The sequence below is a fragment of the Dermacentor albipictus genome, chromosome 2 (genome assembly GCF_038994185.2).
Source record: "Dermacentor albipictus isolate Rhodes 1998 colony chromosome 2, USDA_Dalb.pri_finalv2, whole genome shotgun sequence".
In the NCBI taxonomy this organism is placed as follows: Eukaryota; Metazoa; Arthropoda; class Arachnida; order Ixodida; family Ixodidae; genus Dermacentor; species Dermacentor albipictus.
The window spans coordinates 33377880-33386882 of NC_091822.1; the positions used below are offsets into that span (position 1 = coordinate 33377880).

General features: G+C 43.1%; 1 long non-coding RNA gene across 1 annotated transcript; it reads left to right on the forward strand.

The window, feature by feature from the left end:
* The first annotated feature begins 1204 nt into the window (after window positions 1-1204).
* Window positions 1205-7018, forward strand: LOC135916593 (uncharacterized). Its single transcript, XR_010568978.2, has 2 exons — window positions 1205-1718; window positions 6661-7018. It is a non-coding gene; the product is annotated as an uncharacterized lncRNA (long non-coding RNA).
* The last annotated feature ends 1985 nt before the right edge of the window (window positions 7019-9003 follow it).

The following is a 9003-nucleotide window of genomic DNA, read 5'->3' on the forward strand; positions in this document are numbered from 1 at the left end:
AGCTTTCTGTAAAACTTTGGCCCTTTCTTTTCGGAAAATGCTGGTCAAAGTCCTAAGGTAGTTACTGCAGAACAGATCCCACGTTGTAACTGTGGACTCCCGGTTCTCGAACCTTGTCTTCACAGCATCCTCCAACGAGGAGTATGCATTGGTGAAGCTGGTCTTCAGAGTTTCAGTTCTTGAAAGTTGAAAACCTTTCGAATGTCAAGAGCCAAGTTCCTGAATCGTCAGATGAAGCTCCATGGACGATAAGTTGTTCCCTGGATTGTTGTAGCACGATGGCTACAGGCGATGCTCGGTCAGTCCTGGTGGTAGTTGACATCACCACAAAGTTGCTGGTCGTTTAACGTAGAAGTTGGAGCTCCGGGGGCAGGCTTCGAAGCCTGCGGCTTGCTGCATCGTCTGGGGCGACCCTGTTCTTTTCTTTAGGGTGTGGATTTGACGGGGGCGTTCGTTGCGTGTACGCAAAAGCACCTCCGCCAGTTGTCACATTGTAGTGACGGAAAACACAGTAGCGAGTACTGTGATTCACGAAAGTAACTCTCTTTGCAGCGAACTTGTGCCCAGGGAAAGCAAACAGTAAGGCACAACGGTAGCAGCAAGAATAGTGGGCGATCGTTGAAAACTGCTGAGTGGGTCAAGCGTCTCGGCGTTTATACATGACTCTTCCAACGTTCCAACATAATCGTTAGTACCCGCGTGCCTTCCAGAAAATGCTAAACAGTTCACCTCACGCATGCAATGACATTAAAGAATGAAATCTTGCTTTAATAGCCGAACGCTGTCCTTGAGGTATGACATTTTTTGGGTGACCATTTTTTCTCAGAATTGCCGCTGTGACCAGGTTATCGCTCTTCCGAAAAGTGAGATAGTGCATCCGGTAGTAAAGAAGAGAACTGTGTTTCATCCCACAGCATAAGTGACGTGATGCGTGTTTTGTGTGTACAACCTCAAATATATGCTGCTAGCATGATCGGTACCGCTGGTGCTTGCATACATTCAAATGCTGCATAAGTGGCTCATGTTGAAATACTTGACCCCTCGAAGCCCTGAGAGAGTTGACTCGATGGCTGCCTATCGTGTTCGCTGCTAGCGGGAAAGTATTGCTGCCTCTTGTGGGCGCAACCTAGCACATGAGACTTCTAGATTTTTTATTTATGCTCTCGTTTTTAACACGTTCACAATCAATCAGAGGGCACGGCACATGGCCTGCAGAAAACATGCCTAAGCTGGCATTACTGTCTGTGCAGGTTTTGTCGTGGATTATAGGAGCGACGACTACGACTACGAACGACGCAAACTGACTACCTATCAACGGAACTTATCTGGATACTGCAAGCAATGCGTGGGAGGATCGGCTGTCATCAGCGGTGACGTCACCTCTGGCTCGGCTACAAAAGGAGCAGCACATCCAGGAAGCCTTCAGAGGGCACGGCACATGGCCTGCAGAAAACATGCCTAAGCCGGCATTACTGTCTGTGCAGGTTTTGTCGTGGATTATAGGAGCGACGACTACGACTACGAACGACGCAAACTAGCTACCTATCAACGGAACTTATCTGGATACTGCAAGCAATGCGTGGGAGGATCGGCTGTCATCAGCGGTGACGTCACCTCTGGCTCGGCTACAAAAGGAGCAGCACATCCAGGAAGCCTTCAGAGGGCACGGCACATGGCCTGCAGAAAACATGCCTAAGCTGGCATTACTGTCTGTGCAGGTTCGTTACCACTCCAATGCTGCATGTTACCGAAGTGACAATCGATTTTTGTTGGTATTGCCGTGCCCTCACAACTGTATTGCTAGTGTCATTGATTGCTGGTCTGCAGTGCTGATGCTTTTGATGTCTGGTGACGTTGAGGAAAACCCGGGGCCAAAGACAGCTGAGATGTTGGAGCAAATCTAACAAAATCAGGCTACATTTGAATCTAAGATAGATGCTATAAAGGAGGAGGTATCCGATTTAAATACTAAAACTGACAAATTGACCGGCTATCTTAAAGTTATTGAGGAAATGGGTGAGCGTATTACTAGCCTGGAAACTATTGTTTGGCAACAGGAACAGAAATTAATTGACTATGAAAACAGGAGCAGACGCAATAACCTTATCGTTTTCGGCCTACCTGAAAGTTCTGGTGAAACCGAATCAGACTTGAGGGGAGCCGTTGTTAGTAATCTGTTCGAAGCAAAATTGGGCGTTGTAGTGAAATCAGTAGACCGAATTCACCGGCTGGGTAAGGAAAAACCAAATAGTTCAAGACCAGTCATTATGAACTTTTATAATCACTCGGAAAAGGAAAATGTTCTCAAAAACTGTGGAAAGCTGAAGGGGTCTACCATTAGCATCAGCAATGATTACGCGAAGGAAACCGTCGACGTCAGGAAGAAGTTGTGGCGAAGCGGCGAAGCAGAAAGAGCAAATGGCGCCAAAGTGAAGCTGGTTCATGATAAGCTTAAAGTAAACGGTGAGCTCTATGAATGGGATCGAAAACGGAACATTCGTTGTCAGTGCAAGCATAAACAAGATAAACCAAAACGTCACAACGGCTCCGAAGCTTCCGCTCATCGCGGATCGCGTATGCCTGGAGCGGTGGATAGCGGGGGCGGGATGCCACCTCAGCCGGCGCGATCATAGCTCAAATTTCTTTTAATAAATTCGCGAAGCATTGTAAGCAAAGTAACAGATTTAGAATGCTTACTTATTACATACAGTCCCCACATTATGGTCATAACAGAGACATGGCTGAATAGTGTCATAACGGATAACTGCATTGTGCCGCCGGGATACAAGATTTTTCGATGGGATAGGGACACTCGAGGTGGTGGTGTAGCGGTGATAACTAAAAGCACAATGGTGGCAATAAAAGTAGATTGCCATTTACCAGAATCAGTGTGGTGCAAGGTGAATTACGCCAACATTACATATCTTATTGGGGCCGTCTACAGACCGCCCAGCACTCCGCCCGAGTTTCTAGAGGACTTAAATATGTTTTTGTGTGATCATGTAAATGGAAACACAAGACTAATAATGGCTGGAGACCTCAACTTACCGCATATTAACTGGGAAAGCTTTTCAACTGCTCATGTAGAAACCCGTAGCGCTGATACGCTATTAGAGCTAATGTTTTCTCATAATCTCACACAAATTGTAAAAGACTGCACAAGAATCACCCCTACGTCACAGTCATTGTTAGACTTGGTTTTCATATCAAGTAAAGTGGACGATTACGCCGTATCAGTTGAGGATGGAATATCGGACCACAGAATGGTTGTGGTTGACGTGTTCTGTGACATCAGCATTCGAGCAAAGTGTCACGCTCATGCACATGTTAAAGACTACGGTCGTGCTGATGATACGACTATCATTGACTTTTTAGAAACGTCGCTTAGCGAATTTGAGGTGATATCAAGGCTTGAGTCGGTTGAACAGCTTTGGGAACGTTTTAAGAAAATTGTGCAGTACTGTTTAGATAACTACGTACCTACTCGCACTAAAAAAACAAAACGAAGAAACCCATGGATAAACCGAAAAATAATTCAGATGAAGCGCAGAATAAAAAGACTGCGCAAAAATAAAAGGTTCCCGGTGGAAATATCGCGTGCAAAAGAAAACTTGAAGGCAGAGATGGCGCAGTCTAAAAAACAATTTTTTAATAACACCCTCACTAACTTTCTGAAGAGCTCTCCACGAAAGTTCTGGCTGTTGAACAGATTGTAGAAGGAACGGAAGTAATTACGGAAAGGCCTGTTATCGCTGACAGATTCAATCGATATTTCCAGTCAGTGTTCTGTACGGAACAGGATGACAACAAAGAATATGAATCGGCTCCTACATTGCCACTTCAAGCAGGTAATATTAATATTAGCCGAGAAGGCATATTTGATCAGCTGCTCCTTCTGGACACGAAAAAGTCATGTGGGCCTGACGGTATACCGAATGAATTTCTGCGAAGATTCGCGGAGTGGTTGTCGTATTACCTAGTAATTATATTTCAGAAGTCTTTAAAATGCCACTCGCTACCTCAAGATTGGCGTAGAGCAATTGTGGTCCCAATTTTCAAAGGTGGCAATAGAACAATGTTAAGCAATTATAGGCCTGTGTCTCTCACATCGGTGTGTTGTAAAATATTTGAGCATATAGTGGCAAAATACATCAGACAATTTCTGGAACAAAATGACTTATTATGTCCGTTTCAGCATGGATTCCGCAGTGGCCTTTCAACTGTAACGCAGTTGATCGAAACGATTCATGATTTCTGTGTTGCTATAGATGCCTGTGTACAAGTCGATGTTATATGCATAGATTTTGCGAAGGCTTTTGACAAAGTTTCACACCGTAAACGGCTCTACAAGCTTCGCAATGTCGGTCTTAGTGAGGATGTTCTCGATTGGATAGGAGCGTATTTAACTGATCGCCAACAAGCAGTCCGAGTGGCAGATACTATTTCAGGAAATCGTCAGGTGTATTCGGGCGTGCCGCAGGGTTCCGTACTAGGGCCACTCCTTTTTCTGCTATACATTGATGATATCTCAGCGGTTGTCCAATCACCTGTAAGAATTAAGCTTTTCGCAGATGATTGCCTAATTTATTGTCCGGTAACATGCAGGGAAGATCAATTTAAACTCAACCAGTGTCTTCAAAACTTAAGCTCGTGGTGTCAAAAATGGGGTATGGAAATTAATTTAACAAAAACCACTTACACACACATAACAAAAAGAAAGGAAGTGTTCTCGTTCACATATAATATTGCTGAGAATATACTGGTAAAAGTATGTAGCTTCAAATATTTGGGTATAACCATAACAGACAAATTGAACTGGCGTCCTCATGTTGAAAATATTTGTCAATCAGCATTCAAGAAGTTGTGCTACTTGCAAAGAAAATTACGCCATGCGACGAAAGAAGTCAAGTTGATTGCTTACAAGACATATATCCGTCCGAGCCTAGAATACGCTGGTGCTGTGTGGAGCCCACATCAAAAGGTTGTAAAACATAAACTAGAACGAATTCAAAGAATGTCAGTTCGCTTTATCTGCTCTAAATATCGACGACGTGACTCGGTAACTGAAATGTTAAAAATATGTAACTTGGAACCACTGGAATTAAGAAGGCAGAAGCAGGGATTGAAATTGCTTTTTCAAATACTACACGCAGATGTGAAAATAAACAAGGATGATTATCTGACGCTCTTTCACAAAAGGCTACCACGAACAACACGCAGTACATTCGTGCAACCAATATCAGCTCGAACAGACTTATTCCGCTTTTCTTTCTTTCCTGACGCTATTAAAATGTGGAATGAATTACCGAATGATGTGGTACAAAAAAATGCTATGAGTGATTTTGAGGTTGGCCTTGACAAGTATTTCGCTCACACTGTATAGCTTATATTTGTCCTTGCATGTAGCTGTGTGTTCTTTTTCTACAAATGTTCTATGTATTACAAATGTTCTACTACAAATGATCTTCAATATTTGTTCTATGTATTACTGACCCTCCCTGTAACGACCCTCAAGTGAGGGTTAACAGTATGACTAAATAAATAAATAGCTCTTGACAATAAGTGAAGTCACCTTCTTTAAAAGATGTTTAAAATATCGTAGAATAATTACTACTACCGTCAATATATATATTTACCTAGGAAGCAAATATTTGGTTAAGAACTTTATTTTCTGAAGCTGCGTCGATTTTTGTGCAGAACGACGCTGTTGCAATTGCCTTAAAACTTTCATTAAATCAATTTTTTTTTCATAATCGCAACACCATATCACCTTAGCGTATCTTATCCATGCTTGTAATTTATGTAACCCAAGGGGGCTGAAACAGGTTTCGAAGATGGCATGAAAGCATCGCCCAACTGGCAATGAGGCTCCTGTAAATATTAGAGCCAATGATTATTGCATAGCATGCGGCATAGACTTTACAATCTCCTCTGAAAAGCTGTAAAGAATGACTTGTTTTCTACCTCGCAGGGTCGTCATGCTGCGCCATCGCAAACAAGTGCACCCACTAAAAGCTATTCGCTGATTTCGGGACCGCGATACCATTTTCTGTAATTCAATTATTGCGTACTTGTGTTAAATCTATGAAAAATATACACGCCTGCGATTTTGCAACGACATAAAAAAACATTTACGTTTTGCACTCAGGATCTAAACAAAAATGTGGCACGTTGCTGCGCCCGCTGCAGAAACATCGTGAACTAACCAGACCAGCTAACCAGAACTAACCAGCTGGGATTCGGCTGCCTTCATCGCAACAGAGAAACACTTACCTGCCTGTTTGCTCTTAGAATAACACTACATTGACACAACTAGATGCACAATAAATTGGACACGGGGTAATATTCCCGCATCTTGTATAGTCAAAATCAAAATAAACTTCAAACTTCAAACTCCATATATACAGGCTTACGCTGCGCCACCTCTTCCATAAATAGCCGCGCGTCCAGGCTCATATATTCAGTGTGATCAAGGGGTTCGTATGGAGCCCAAGTCTTGTTCTTTGTTTTTCGCTTAGTATTGGTGAGTGCATCTTTTTTTGGCACCACTATGTTTCCTCGATAGGCGACTTTTCTTCGGACACTTGACCAAACAATAGTTTGTTTCCATTCAAACATCGTGTCGGTTACTTATCAATTTTTTTTTGTACTTTCACGCAGGAGCCTTCCGCGATGCCCGAGGGTCATACGACGGCTTTTACCGAACAATGGGAGCCGTAAGCTTAGCGGCCGGAGTCCTCTTTGGAACTTTTGCTTTATGGCACCGTGTCCGAAGAAATGGTCACCGCACCAACACTCCTTAGGCAGTTTGCGCACTAGAGCGCATCAATATGTTTCATTCTAGGAAGCCAATATCCTGCCTTCTTCGATGACTATTCTCCGCAAAATTGCTTTGTTTATTGTGCGGATATAGAGAATTATCTTTCAGAAATGGGTGCTGGCCATAATTCATAAAACTCGTTTTTTTTTAATTCAGGGTGGTTCCTAATTACTATCGAATAAAATTCTCGCCACGAGGCACGGCTAGTAAATTGTCTTTCTTTTTTTTAAATCTGACGATGTCAGTGAGCTTCAAGTGCACCTCCTCTAGTACACATCTGGAGGTTTCGAGTGACGCCTGACAAAGGCAAAAGATGCCGAGAGTGAGTGGGGCTATAATAATCCACGTACAACCAAATTACGTAGGTCCACTAACCTTGAATAAGGACACTCCCGCATCAGAACAGGAATTGGCCTCCCTGGTGGAGTATTCGGCCACTACCTCGCTGATGATTCGTACAATTAACCCATGGCCTTCGGTCCCCAACAGCTGCTCATCACCTCACCAAGGCGGCAGTCAGACCTGTAACGCAACAAAGGGTGCTAAGAAACACGGGGGCCGGTCAGGCCGCCAGTGGAAACGGATCCTGTCAACCTTTAACAGCCGAACTCAATCGTGTGAGGCTAACTTAGCAGGACTCTTTCAGGAATTATCAGAAATTGTTTGGGATATCATCGGCCTTAGTGAGATTAGAGCTGATGAGGCTTATAAATTGCTGAATACCAACCATGTCCCCTGCAATGGAGGTCTCCCAGATAAGAAGCAATACGGAATGGGATTCCTAATCTATAAGGACATAGCAGGCAACATTGACAAATTCTACAGCAATAATAAGAGGATAGCAGTAGTCGTAATCAAACTTTATAACGGGTATAGATAAAATGTAGTACAAGCCTACGCTCCAACATCCAGTCAAGATGATGAGGAAGTAGACCAGATTTATGAAGATGTTGAATTAGCAATGAGAAAAGTGCATACTCAGTATACTGTAGCAATGGGCGACTTCAATACAAAAGTGGGGAGAAACCAGGCTGGTGAACAAGCAGTTGGCAACTACGGCGTCGACTCTAGGAGCGCTAGAGGAGAGATGCTGCTAGAATTCGCAGAAAGGAACAAGCTTCGAATATTCAACAACTTTTTCAGGAAGCGTAGCAACAGAAAGTGAACCTGGAAAAGTCCTAATGGTAAAACAAGAAATGAAATTGATTTCGTACTCTCTGCCGATTCCAGCACAGTGGAGGCTGAAGCTGTGATAGGAAGGGTAAATCGCAGTGATCATAGGTTAGAGAGGGCTAGGAATCACCTGAATTTGAAGAGAGAAATAGTAAAACAGGTCAAAAAGAAAAAGGTCAACCTAGGGGCTGTAAGGGTAAAAGCATACGAATTCAGGCTGGTACATGCAAATAAATATGCAGTCTTAGCACTGAGAGATGCAATGGTCAGAAGGTTAATGAATGAAACCGTAATTAGGCTGGCTACACAGGGAGCTATAAAGTGGGAGGCAAGGCACCAAGCCAACCAGAAGGCAAGCTTCCCCATGTAACAAAGGACCTAATAATGAAACGACAATTAATGGAAGTATCCAACTCAAGAGATAAGATAGAATTCGTGGAGCTATAAAAACTGATCAGCAAGGCGAAAATAAGAGATATTCGAAATTATAACGTGAGGAAAACTGAAGAAGCCGTAAAATATGGACGCAGCCGAAAACCTGTGAGAAGGAAACTTGGCATAGGGCAAACCAAGATGTATGCACGGAAAGAAAAAGTAGGATAATATGATCAGCAATCTCGCAGGTATCATAAAAGCAGCGGAAGAATTCTATACTGACCTGCACAGTACCCAGAAGACACGGGAGTACTCCATTCGAAACAATAACGAACAGGATTCAGAAACTCTTCCTATCACTAGAGATGAGGTCAGAATGGCCTTGCAAGACATGAAACGAGGAAGAGCGGCAGAAGAAGATGGAACAAGAGTCGATTTAATCAAAGATAGAGGAGACCTAATGCTTGGAAAACTGGTGGCTCTTTATTCAAAGTGTCTATCCACTGCAAGGGTCCCAGAAAACTGGAAGAATGAAAGTAATATACTAATCCACAAAAAGGGAGACGTTAAAGAATTGAAAAATCACAGACGCATTAGTTTACTCCCTGTATTACATTAGGTATTCACCAAAATTC